The 13,434-nt window shown below is 31.9% G+C and overlaps 1 protein-coding gene across 7 annotated transcripts in view; it reads left to right on the plus strand.

Annotated features, from left to right (window-relative positions):
- The window catches only part of MDGA2 (MAM domain containing glycosylphosphatidylinositol anchor 2), a 795,736-nt gene that overhangs the window by 293,004 nt on the left and 489,298 nt on the right, over nt 1-13,434 (plus strand). The window lies entirely within an intron of this gene.

Raw genomic sequence — 13,434 nt, forward strand, 5'->3', positions numbered from 1 at the left:
CAAAGAGGAAGGGAAGAATACAGCTGATTTGAGAATAGAAATGTATCCGGTGATTGAACAGCTTAACTCTTCAGATCAAGAAAAGAGAAGATACATTTTTTAATCTAGAAATTATCAAATATCTGAAAAATGCTTGCACTCTTTATGGGGCTACATCATCTTATGTTAAGGTGCTATTACAGAATTTGGCTTATGAGATTTTAACCCCTAATGACTGGAAATCTATAGCAAGAACATGCTTAGAACCTGGACAAAACTTGTTGTGGCTTTGTGAATATAGTGAACTAGGTAGGATATAAGCCCAATGAAACAAGCAAACTGGAGTTAATATACAAATCACCTATGATCAACTAACAGGTGTAGGTCCTTATGCAGACACTTCAGCACAGATTAATTACCCCATAGGAGCATATGAGCAAATTGCTTCTGCTGCTATCAAAGCATGGGGCTTTATCTCAGGTCAACAGGACAGAGGAGAGGTCTTCACAAAAATAGCACAAGGTCCAAATGAACCCTTTGCTGATTTTGTGGGATGTCTACAGACAGACATCATACCAACTATTGGTGAAAATGTAGCAACAGAAATTATGATAAGGCAACTTGCTAAAGAAAATGCTAAAAAGATTGTAAAAGAATTATACTAGGACTACACAAGAATGCTCCTTTAGAAGAGATCATAAGACACTGTGTCACAGTGGGCACAAATACATTTTATACCCTGGATATGATACAGATTCATTAAGATCCCTTTTGGCAAGGGACTTCCAGAGAGGCTCATCAATGCTTTCAATGTGGTAAAGAAGGGCATCTGAAAGTTCAATGTTGGCATAGAGACAAAGTGAGAAAACAGGGTGGGAGAACAAGACCCAATACCTCATGTCAAAAAAGCAACAGAGGCTTCCATTGGGCATCAGAATGTAGACTGATTCAGAGAAATGGGGATGAGGGACCCAGCCCCAGGGCCCAAAACAAAAAATACTTGGGGCATGATGGCAGCCTATGCTACACCCAGAGAGTCTTTAGAAGTTCACTACTGAAACATGACCAAACAGCCAAGAAGCAATCTGATGGGAGAAAGGGATTATAATTGGGGAGAATACAGTTGTATGCAGCTGGAACTACTGAGATAGTAGTCTCCTGGAGAGGTGAAATCGGTTCCTCTCCAGCCCATGGATCCCTTGCCTCCAAGCACAGTAGACTTGAACATTTCACCTCTTGAGAGTACTTAAAAAACAGTGTTCATTCATACACTGATATGGGAAACTGGGGAATATGTAGATAATATTCAAGTTACTAATACAGATGGACTATGTGTGACTTTTCAACCAGGAGAAACCAGGTTTACTGATAGACACCTAATAGGCAATCTGGGGATAGTTGCCCAGATTCTGACTCCAAGCAACAGAACCCAGGAAATTCTTGACTGCAGCAGTTACAGCTGAGCATTATATGCTCACTATCTATATAAATGGCATACCATTAGAACACAGGTATAGATTGTACAGTCATTAGAGGTGTCAACTGGTCCAGTCACTGGCCAAAGAATAAAGCAGACACCTATATGTCTGGTACAGGATGATCAATAGCATCTGAAGTTAGTGCTACCCCTTTGAACTGGACTTTTGAAGGCGAAACAAGAGTTTTCACTCCTTTTATAGTTGAAAATATCCTCATCATTCTCTGGGGAAGAGACATTTTACTACAGTTAGGATTACAAATGAGTACTATGGTTTTTTAGGCAGGGCTGCTGTTGAAGTCCTGCCAGCATTCTCACTTGTTCCTATTCAATGGAAAACTTATACATCAGTGTGGATAAAACAGTGGCCCTTAGCTAGTGATAAAATTCAGCCTTTATTAGATATACTATACCACAGCTCCACATTTTATACACGGGTCTCCATTAAAGATAACCCAACTATACTTACTATAATTGGCAACAGATTCTTGAAGAAAAGATTTCTAAAGTTCCTCTTAAAGGACCAACTATCTTTACAGATGCATCCAAATATAACATCTGTGTTGTAAACTCTTGTGACTTAACTATAAACAGAGTAATCAGAACTCCTCTTCAGTCCATGAATTAGTTTTCTATTTGTAACTTTTCAATTTGATATAATCAAATTTTTCTATTTTGTGATCAATAATGATCTCTAGTTCTTCTTTGGTCATAAATTCATTCCTCTTCCACAGGTCTGAGAAATAAACTATCCTATGTTCCTCTAATTTATTTATAATCTCATTCTTTATGCCTAGGTCATGAACCCATTTTGACCTTATCTTGGTGTACAGTGTTAAGTGTCAATACCTAGTTTCTGCCATACTAATTTCCAATTTTCCCAGCAATTTTTGTCAAACAGTGAATTCTTATCCCAAAAGATGGGGTCTTTGGGTTTGCCAAATGCTAGATTATTAAAGTTATTGACTGTTTTGTACTTTGAACCTAACCTATTCTACTGATTAACCAGTCTATTTCTTAGCCAATACAAAATGGTTTCGGTAACCGTTGCTTTATAATATAATTTTAGATCTGGTACAGCTAGGCCACCTTCATTTGATTTTTTTTTCATTAATTCCCTTGAAATTCTTTACCTTTTGTTTTTCCATATGAACTTTGTTGTTATTTTTTCTAGGTCATTAAAATAGTTTTTTAGGACACTGATTGGTATAGTGCTAAATAAATAGATTAGTTTAGGTAGTATTGTCATCTTTATTATTTTTGCTCTCCCTATCCAAGAGCATTTAATGTTTTTCCAATTGGTTAGATCAGACTTAATTTGTGTGGAAAGTCTTTTGTAGTTTTACTTATATAGTTTCTGATTTTCCCTTAGCAGATAAATTCCTAATTATTTTATACTATCAATAGTTACTTTAAATGGAATTTCTCTTTGTAACTAACTGTTGGATTTTGTTAGTGATATATAAGAATGCTGATGACTATTGTGGGTTTATTTTGTATCCTGCAACTTTGCTAAAGGTGTAGATTATTTCTAATAGCTTTTTAGTAGAATCTCTGGGGTTCTCTAAATATACCATCATATCATCAGCAAAGGAGTTATAATTTGGTTTCCTCATTACCTACTCTACTTCCTTTAATCTCTTTCTCAACTCATATTGCCAAAGCTCACATTTCTAATACAATATTAAATAGCAACCTTGTTTCACTCCTGATCTTATTGGGAATGGTTGCAATTTATCCCCATTACATATGGTGCTTATTGATGGTTTTAAATAGATGTTCCTAATTATTTTAAGGAAAAGTCCATTTATTCCTGTACTCTCAAGTGTTTTTAATAGGAATGGGTGTTGGATTTCATCAAATACTTTTTCTGTATCTCTTAAGATGATCATATGGTTTTTGTTAATTTGGTTATTAATATGGCCAATTATACTGTTAGTTTTCCTAATATTGAACAAGCCCTGCATTCCTGGTATAAATCCTACTTGATCATGGTGTATTATCCTGGGGATGATTTTCTGTAATCTTTTTGCTAATATCTTATTTAAGATTTTAGAATCAATATTCATTAGGGATATTGGTCTATAATTTTCTTTTTCTGTTTTCAACGTACTTGGTTTGGGTATCAGTACCATGTCTATGTCATAAAAGGAATTTGGTAGGACTCCTTCATTCCCTATTTTTTCAAATAGTTTATATAGCATTGGGGCTAATTGTTCTTTGAATGTTTGGTAGAATTCACATGTAAATCCATCTGGTCCTGGAGATTTTCTCTTAGGGACTTGATTAATAGCTTGTTCTATTTCTTTTTCTGCAATGGGAGTATTTAAGGAATTTACTTCCTCCTCTGCTTATCTGGGAAGCCTATATTTTTGGAGGTAGTCATCCATTTCACTTAGGTTATCAATTTTATTGGCATAAAGTTGGGCAAAGTAACTCCTTATTATTTCTCTAATTTCCTCTTCATTGTTGGAAAGTTCCTCCCTTTTCATTTTTAAGCCTAATGATTTGATTTTCCTCTCTCCTTTTTTAAATCATATTTACCAAAGGTTTATCTATTTTATTGTTTTTTTCATAAAATCAACTCTTAGTTTTATTTATTCAATAGTTTTTTTTCTACTTTCAATATTATTAATTCTCTTTTTAATTTTAGAACTTCAAATTTAGTATTTGATTGGGGGTTTTTAATTTGGTCTTTTTGTAGCTTTTTAAGTTGCAAGCCCAATTCATTGATCTTCTTTTTTCTCTATTTTATTCAAGTAAGCCTCTAAAGATATAAAATTTCCCCTTATTATCACTTTAGCTGCATCCCACAAATTTTGGTTATGATGTTTCATTGTTGTCATTATCTTGAGTGAAATTATTAATTGTGTCTATAATTTGCTGTTTCACCCAATCATTCTTTAAGATGAGATTATTTAGTTTCCAACAATTACTTTTTGGTCTATTTACCCCTAACATTTTGTTGCATGTAGTTTTTATTGCATCATGATCTGAAAAGAAAGTCTTTACTATTTCTGTCTTCCTGCATTTAATTTTGAGATCTTTATGTCCTAATATATGGTCAGTTTTTGTATAGGTTCCATGAACTGCTGAGAAGAAAGTATACTGCTTTCTGTCACCATTCAGTTTTCTCCAAAGATCTATCATACTTAATTTTTCTAATATTCTAATTACCTCTTTAATTTCTTTCTTATTTGTTTTGTGGTTTGATTTATCTAATACTGAGAGTGCAAGGTGGAGATCTGCCACTATTATAGTTTTGTTGCCTATTTCTTTTTGTAACACTCTTAACTTCTCCTTTAGGAAGTTAGATGGTGCATATATGTTTAGTGTTGATATTTCTTCATTGTCTATGCTTCCCTTTAGCAAGATACAGTTTATTTTCTTATCTCTTTTGATTAGATCAATTTTTGCTTTTGCTTGATCTGAGATAAGGATGTCTACCCATACTTTTTTGACTTTACCTGAAGCATAATATATTTTGCTCCAGCCTTTTACCTTTACTCTGTATGTATCTCCTCGCTTTAAATAACCATTTAAATAATAAAATTTAAATAATAATTTCCTGTGGACAACATATTGTAGGGTTCTGACTTTTGATCCAGTCTGCTATCTGCCTCCGCTTAATAGGAGAGTTCATCCTATTACATTTACAGTTAAAATTACTAATTCTGTATTTCCTGCCATCTTATTATCCCCAGATTATGGTTTTTTTTTCTTGCCCCTCCAACTCTCTTTCCCAGTATTAAGCTTTTAGGCCCTACTTGTGTCCCATTGCTCACCCTCTTTAGGATCTCTCCCTCCCCCTTTTAAATGTCTTCCCCTTTCTTGTACCCTTCCCTTATTACTCTTTTCCTTTTACTTTTTCCTTTCCCCATTTTTAATGAGGTGAGAGAAAATTCTATGTAAAACAAATATGTGAATTATTTTCTCTTTGAGCCAACTCTGATGAAAGTAAGATTCACACAATGTTCCTCCCCCTCTCTAAATTCCTTTAGATATGATAGATTTCCTTTGCCTCTTTGTGGAATGTAGTTTCCCTCTTTTTATCTCCCCTTTCCCCTTTTTCTGACACTATACTTTTTCCATTTCTACTTCCCTTTTTATGTTATATCAGTAAAATCAAATTATACATGTAGTCATTATGTATGTCCGCAACAGAAATATAGTTCTCAAGAGTTCCTTTTACCTTTTCCTGCTTTTCTTGTGTCCTATTGTTGGATATCAAATTTTTTTGTTTAGATCTGTTTTTTTCCTTAGAAACAAATGGAATTCATCTGTTTCATTAAATGTCCATCTTCTTCTATGGAAGAAAATACTCAGCTTAGCTGGGTAGTTTATTCTTGGCTGCATTCCCAGTTCATTTGCCTTTTGAAATATCAGATTCCAGGCCCTCTTATACTTTAATGTGGAGGCAGCCAGATCTTGAGTGATTCTTATTGTGGCACCTCAGTATTTGAATTGTTTTTTCCTAGCTGCTTGTAAAAATTTTCCTTAGTCTGATAGTTCTGAAATTTGGCCACAATATTTCTTATAGTTTTTATTTTAGGATCTTTTTCAGAAGGTGTTTGATAAATTCTTTCAGTGCCTATTTTACCTTCTGATTCTATTACATCTGGACAGTTCTCTTTGATGATTTCTTGTAAAATAGTATCTAGGCTCTTTTTTTCATCATAATTTTCGGGAAGTCCAATGATTCTCAGATTATCTCTCCTAGATCTATTTTCCAGATCTGTCATTTTTCCAAGTAGATATTTGACATTTTTCTCTAATTTTTCATTTTTTTGGTTTTGCTTGACTGATTCTTGATGTCTCAATGTAATTATATTATACAAATGCGATTCTGAGAAAGGCATATAGGCATTAGAGACAGTAGGAGAGTTCATAAGTTCTGAAAACCTACTCACAGCAGGAATGAGTTTAACAGGCAACACTACATATATACCAAGAAGGGTAGAGCAAATTTCAAAATCTATAAAGGAATAAGAGGAGAAGCAAAGAGTGGAGGAAGAAAACAGATGAAGGGGAATCCATAAACAGGGAGAGGTTAAGTAATAGCAAGGCAAGTTAAGGCAAAGCAATAGAGTTAGCAGGGATAGGAAAAGTGTTGAACTGGTTATTTAGTGTTATATATTTTGAATCCTCCCTGATATTTTGCTGGGCACGTGACAATGTTTTGTTCTGTTTTGTTTTATTTTTCTATTAAAAATTTTTTTTTAAATAAAATAAAATTTTAAAAAAGAATGGAGAAAAATCTGTTTGGGATGCAAATTTAGTAAATTGTATTCTTGGGTCAAAAGGTATGCAAAGTTTCATAGCCCTTTGGGTGTAGTTCAAAATTGTTCTCCAGAATTGTTAAATTAGTTCATCACTCTGACAACAGTGAATTTGTGGCCTAGTTTTTCCATATTGCCTCCAACATTTGTCTTGATATATGTTAGGTGTAGTGTAACATCTTGGTAGGTTTTTATTTTGCATTTATCTAATCTGTAATTTTTAAAAGCATTTTTATGTGACTATTGATTTGCTTTCTTTTTCTAAAAACTACTTTCAAATATTTTGACCATTTATTAACTGGGGAATTGCTCTTATTTTCTTCAGTAGCTATATATTTGGCTCAATTCCCTATATGTTTGAGAAATGAGGTCTTATTAGAGAAATTTGTTTTAAATTTTTTTTCATGTTTCCTACTTCCTTCTTAATCCCGACTATATTGGTTTTATTTATGAAAAAACTTTTTTTTTGCAATAAAATTATCATTTTTCTTCCTATGATCTCTTGTTTGTTTAGTTATAAATTCTTCCCTTCTCCCTGACAGATAAATTTTTCTATGCTTCCATAAATTTTTTCATGATTGTTGTTGTTCAGTCATTATAACTGTATTCAATTCTTCATGATCCCATGTGGAGTTTTTTACTGGCAAAGATACTAAAGTGATGTATTATGTCCTTCTTCAATTCACTTTACAGATGAAAAAAAAAAAAAAACACAATGCCAACAGAATTAATTGACTTGCCTATTTAGGCACCTGACACTCTTAGAAAATATCTAAAGCTAGATTTGAAGTGAGTTCTTCTTGACTGCAGGCCCAGAACTCTGATTATTGTATCACCTATTTACCCATTTTTATTATTATGATTGTGACAATCACAAAAATGTAGTTTAACATCTGGAATTGTTGATTGCTTTCCTTTACATTTAAAAAAATTCATTCTCTTAGTATTCTCAATCTTTTTTAAAAATTCTAGATGAATTTTGTTATTTTTTTCTAGTTCTTTAAAATAATTTATGGTAGTTGAATTAGTAGTACTAAATAAGTAAATTAATTTAGATACAATAATCATTTTTATTTTATTGGTTTAGCCTACCCATTAACAATTAATATTTCTGCAATTGTTTAGAGTTGTTTTTATTCACATCAAAAGTATTTTGTGACTGTGTTCATATTGTTTTGGGGTTTGTTGGGGTAGGTAGACTGCCAAATATTTTGTATTATACAAAATTCTTTTAAATGGAATTTCTATCTCCTTTTGTGAACTTCAGGTAATTTATGATTTTTTTATAATTTTGTTAAAGTTGGTAATTTTAAAAATTAACTCTCTAAGATTTTCCAAGTATACCACTATATTGTTTCCAAAGAGTCATAATTTTGTTTTCTTATTGCCTATTCTGTTTTCTTCAATTTCTTTTTCTTCTTTTACTTTTCTAGTTAGCATTTGTAGTTCAATATGAAATAATAATGTTTATCATGGAAAACCTTGCTTTACCCCCTGATATTATTAAAATATTTGTAGGTTATCATTGTTACATATAGGGCTTGCTGATTGTTTTAGATAGATACTGCTTAATCATTTTAAGGAAAGCTCCATTTAATTCTATGCTTTTTAATGTTTTAATAGACATTGGTGTTTTATTTTGCCAAAAGTTTTTTTTTTGCATATATTCAAATAATCATGATTTTGTTTGTTATTGATGTGGTCTATTGATGCTTAGAGTTATCCTAATATTGAACCAACAACATATACCTGTTATAAATATATAAATTTCATTTGGTCATACTCTATGATTTTTATTATATTCCGTCATAATTTCCTTGATAATATTTTATTTACAATTTTTGCATTAATATTCACTAGGGAAATTGATTTGTAGTTTTCTTTCTCTATTTTCAGTCTTCTTGGTTTAGGTATCAGAAACCTATTTGTTTTATAAAACATATTTGGTAATACTCTTTCTTGAACTATTTCCCCAAATATTTTGTAAAGTATTGTAATTAATTGTTCTATAAATGTTTGGTAGAATTCACCTGTGAATCCATCTGGTCCTTGGGATTTTTCCTCAGGAAGGTCACTGATGGCTTATTCACTTTCTTTATCTAAGGATTATTTAAGTATTCAATTTCTTCTTCTGTTAATTCTTTTTCTGTAAATATTCATTTATTTGATTTAGCTTGTCAGATTAAAGGCACCTAATAGACAAAATTACTTTTAAAAATTATTTTAATTTTCCCTTCATTTATGGAGCAGCCACTGTTTCATTCTTGATACTACTTCAATTTTCTTTTTAAATTTAAATTATCTTTTCCTGTCATCTTGTTCAATCTGAGAGGTGTGTAGTGGTACCTCAGTTATCTTGATTTGCATTCCTCTGATCATAAGACTAGAAATAGTTTCAATTATTTCATGGGAAAATTGTGTATTTATATCCTTTGAACATATCTGAATCAGAGAATGCCTTGAATTCTATATTTAAGTCAATTTTCTTATATATTTTAGAAGTGAGGCCTTATCAGAATCCTCAAATGTAAATTTTTTTCCCAATTCATTGCTTCCTTACTAATCTGGTCTGCATTTGGTTTTGTTTGAACAAAAACTTTTTAACTTAATATAATCAAAACTATCCATTTTCTGTTTAATAATGAACTCTAGTTCTTTGGCTACAAATCCCTTCCTTCTCCATAGATCTGAGAGGTAAACTATCCTTTGTTCTTCTAATTTGATTGTAATATCACTCTTGAATGTATTTTGACTTTATCTTTATATATGATGTTAGTTGTGGATCAATGCCTAGTACTTGCCATACTAATTTCCAATTTTTCCAGCAATTTTTGTCAAATAATGAGTCTTTATTCCAAAAGCTGGGGACTTTGGATTTATCAAACACTAGCTTACTATAGTCATTGACTATTGTGTTTTGTGACACTAACCTATTTCAATGATAAACTACACTGTTTCTTAGCCAGCACCAAATGGTTTTGGTTTTGGTCTGATTTAGTTTTAGGTCTGGTACTGTTAAATTGACTTCAATTGCATTTTCTTTCATTAATTCTCTTGAAATTCTTGACCTTTGGTTCTTCCAGATGAACTTTGTTTATTATTTTTCTAGCTCTGTAAAATAATTTCTTGTAGTTTGATTAGTATGATACTGAGTAAGTAGATTAATTTAGATAGTATTCTCATTTTTATAATACAAGCTTGGCTTACCCCTGATTAATTGTTATTTTTCCAATTTATTAGATTGCACTTTGTGTAGAAAGTGCTTTGTAATTGTGTTCATATCATTCTTGACTTTACCTTAGCATATAGACTCCCAAATATTGTATACTATCTACAATTATTTTAAATGGAATTTCTCCTTGTATCTCTTGCTTGTAGTATTCTTGTTGGTTTTCTGGAAATCTTGGAGCAGCCTTTCTTTCAGTAGAATAATCACCACAAGAATAGCCAGGGATAAATTCCAAATTCTTTATTGTCTCCTGGGGCTGGGGAGCTTTCTGGAGAGCCTTTCAGATGGGCCTTGGTCTTAGTGGGGGAAGTGCAGGAGTACAGCCACCACAGTGATGTGAGATGAAGTGAATGAATCTGGCTGAGTCCTAGGGCTTGTGCTTCAGCCTCCAGCCACCTCAAAGGTGGACCATGGAATGAATCTGTCTCTGAGTCCCTGCTGGCTGTCATATACTCAATTATAATTACATCATCATAGGTGTGAATCTTGTAGAACTATATTAAATACTAAGTACAAGTACTGAACTAGAAAGCTATTAAGTCCCATGCTAAATTAGATAACCATTGTATTTACCAAGTCAACTGACTTAACACCTTGTAAGAATTCTTGTTTCAGAGTTCTGACCCATAACATTTGCTGCTGGATTTTGTTGGTAATGTATAAAGATGCTGATGATTTATATGGATTTATTTTGTGTCCTGCAACTTTGCTGAAGTTGTGAATTGTTTCTAGTAGTTTTTTTAGTTGATTCTCTAGGATTTTCCAAGTGTACCATCATATCATCTGCAAAGAGCAATAATTTAGTTCCCTCATTACCTACTCTAAGTCCTTTAATCTCTTTTTCTTCTTTTATTGCCAAAGCTAACAAATCTAATAAGATATTGGATAGTAATGGTGATAGTGAGCAATCTTGTTTAACCCCTTGTCTTACTGGGAATGGTTCTAAGTTTATCCCCACTACATATGATGCTTGCTGATGGTTTTAGATACTACATTTACTACAGTAAAATAATTACTGATCATTTTAAGTAAAACTCCATTTATTCCCATATTATCTAGTGTTTTTAATAGAAATGGTGTTGGATTTTGTCAAATGCTTTTTTTGTATTTATTGAGATAATCATCTGATTTTTGTTAGTTTGGTTATTGATATAGTTAATGATGCTAAGTTTTCCTAATAGTTATGCCTAATAGTGAACCAGCCCTGCCTTCCTGGTATACATCCAACTTGATCATACTATATTATCCTGGGGATAGCTTGCTGTAATCTCTTTGCAAATATATTATTTAAGATTTTTGCTTCAATATTCATTAGAGAAATTAATCTACAATTTTCTTTCTATGTTTTGCTCCTTACTGATTTAGATATCAACACCATATTTGTATCATTAAAGGAATTTGGTAGGAGTTCTTCTTTCCCTATTTTCCCAAATAGTTTGCATACTATTGAGATTGTTTGTTAAATGTTTAGTAGAATTCACATGTAAATTCATCTGGTCATGGAAATTTTTTCTTAGGAAGCTGCTCAATAGCTTGTTTTATCTTCTTTTCTAAAATGTAACTATTTAAGTAATTTATTTCCTCTTCTGTTAATCTGGGCAATCTATATTTTTATAAATATTCCTCCATTTCAATTAGATTATCAGACTTATTGACACATATTTGGTAAAATAACTCCTAACTATTGTTCTAATTTCCATTTTATTAATGGAAAGTACTCCCTTTTCATTTTTGATATTAACAATTTGATTTTCTTCTTTCCTTTTTCTTATCAAATTTACTAAAGGTTTATCTATTTTTTTTTGTTTTTTTCATAAAGCCAAGTCTTATTTTTGTTTATTAATTCAATAGTTTTTTTCTTTCAATTTTATTAATCTTTCCTTTTATTTTCAGACTTTCAAATTTGGTATTTAATTAAAGGTTTTTAATTTGTTCTTTTTCTAGCTTTTTTATTTGCATGCCCAATTCATTGATTTCCTTATTCTCTAAACTTCCCCAAAGAACTACTTTGGCTGCATTCCATAAAATTTTGTATGTTGTCTCATTATTGCCATTTCCTTGGATGACATTATCAATTATTTCTATCAATTATGGTTTCACTCACTCATTCTTTAGGATTATACTATTTAGTTTACAATTAATGTTGTTTTTTTTTTTTTAATTTTCTCCTGGCCCTTTATTACATGTAACTTTTATTGCACCATAATCTAAAAAAGATGTATTTACTATTTCTCTTTCAAGATAAATATGTCTGATATTTTCTCTTTGAACCAGATCTGATGAGAGTAAGATTGACACAATGCTCATCCCACTTCCTTCTTTCCCTCAATTGTAATTGATCTTTTTGCCTCTTCATGAGATGTAATTTATTCAATTTTACCTCCATTTTTCTCTTCTTTCTTTTTTATAATCATTATAATAAAATCAAATTACACCTGCATCCTCTAAGTATACTTTTCTTGTGCTTCTCTTGAGTTCTGTATTAGAAGATCAAATTTTCTGTTCAGCTCTGGTCTTTTTATCAAAAATAAATAAATTCAACTGTTTCATTTAATGTCCATCATTTTACCTGAAAGATAATGTTTAATTTTTCTGGATAGTTAATTTATGGTTGCAATCCAAGTTCTTTTGGCTTTTGGAAAATCAGATTCCAGGCCCTTCCATCCATTACATTTGGAAGCCTCTAGGTCCTGGGTGATCCTGATTATGGTTCCTCGATATTTGAATTGTTTCTTTCTTGTTGCTTGCAACATTTTCTTTTTGATCTATAATTCTGAAACTTATGATTTTCCTTGAAGTTTTCATTTTGGGTACTCTTTCAGGAAGTGATTGGTGAATTCTTTTAATGGTTATTTTACCCTCTGATTCTAGGATATCAGTGCAGTTTTCCTTGATGATTTCCTGAAAGATGATGTATAAGTTTTTTTTTTTTTTTTGTCGAATCTACTTTTTAAGGAGTTATATGCTTTTTCTATTTCAATAAATCTATTTTTAAGGAGTTTTCTTCAGTTAATGTGTTTCCTTCACTAAACTCTCCTACAAGATTCTTATTTCTTTTCCCCATTTTTCTTCTAACTCTCTTTTAAGATCCTTTTTGAATTCTTCCAAAAGAGCCTTGTGAGATGGGAACCAACTAATATCACCCTTTGGGGCTTCATCAGGAGATGATTTGCCTTAGTGTCCTCAGAGTTTGAGGTCTGTTCTCTTTCTTCATGAAAGCTGTCTATGATCAGAGTTCTTATTGCTTTTTTGCTCATTTTTTTTTTAAAGGTTGTTGTCTGCTCTCGGGACAAGAGGGAGATTGTCCCAAATTTTCTGTATGTGTGACAGAGGCTTTTCCCTGCTTTGGGTTGATGCTACAGATTTCCTTCCTGTACTTGGTGGGTGTGGCCATGTCCCATATTATTCTGGGATTCAGAGGCTTACTATTTGCCTTTTGTATTTCTGTTGGATATCTCACAGCTAATCTA

The sequence above is a fragment of the Sminthopsis crassicaudata genome, chromosome 2 (genome assembly GCF_048593235.1).
Source record: "Sminthopsis crassicaudata isolate SCR6 chromosome 2, ASM4859323v1, whole genome shotgun sequence".
NCBI lineage: Eukaryota > Metazoa > Chordata > Mammalia > Dasyuromorphia > Dasyuridae > Sminthopsis > Sminthopsis crassicaudata.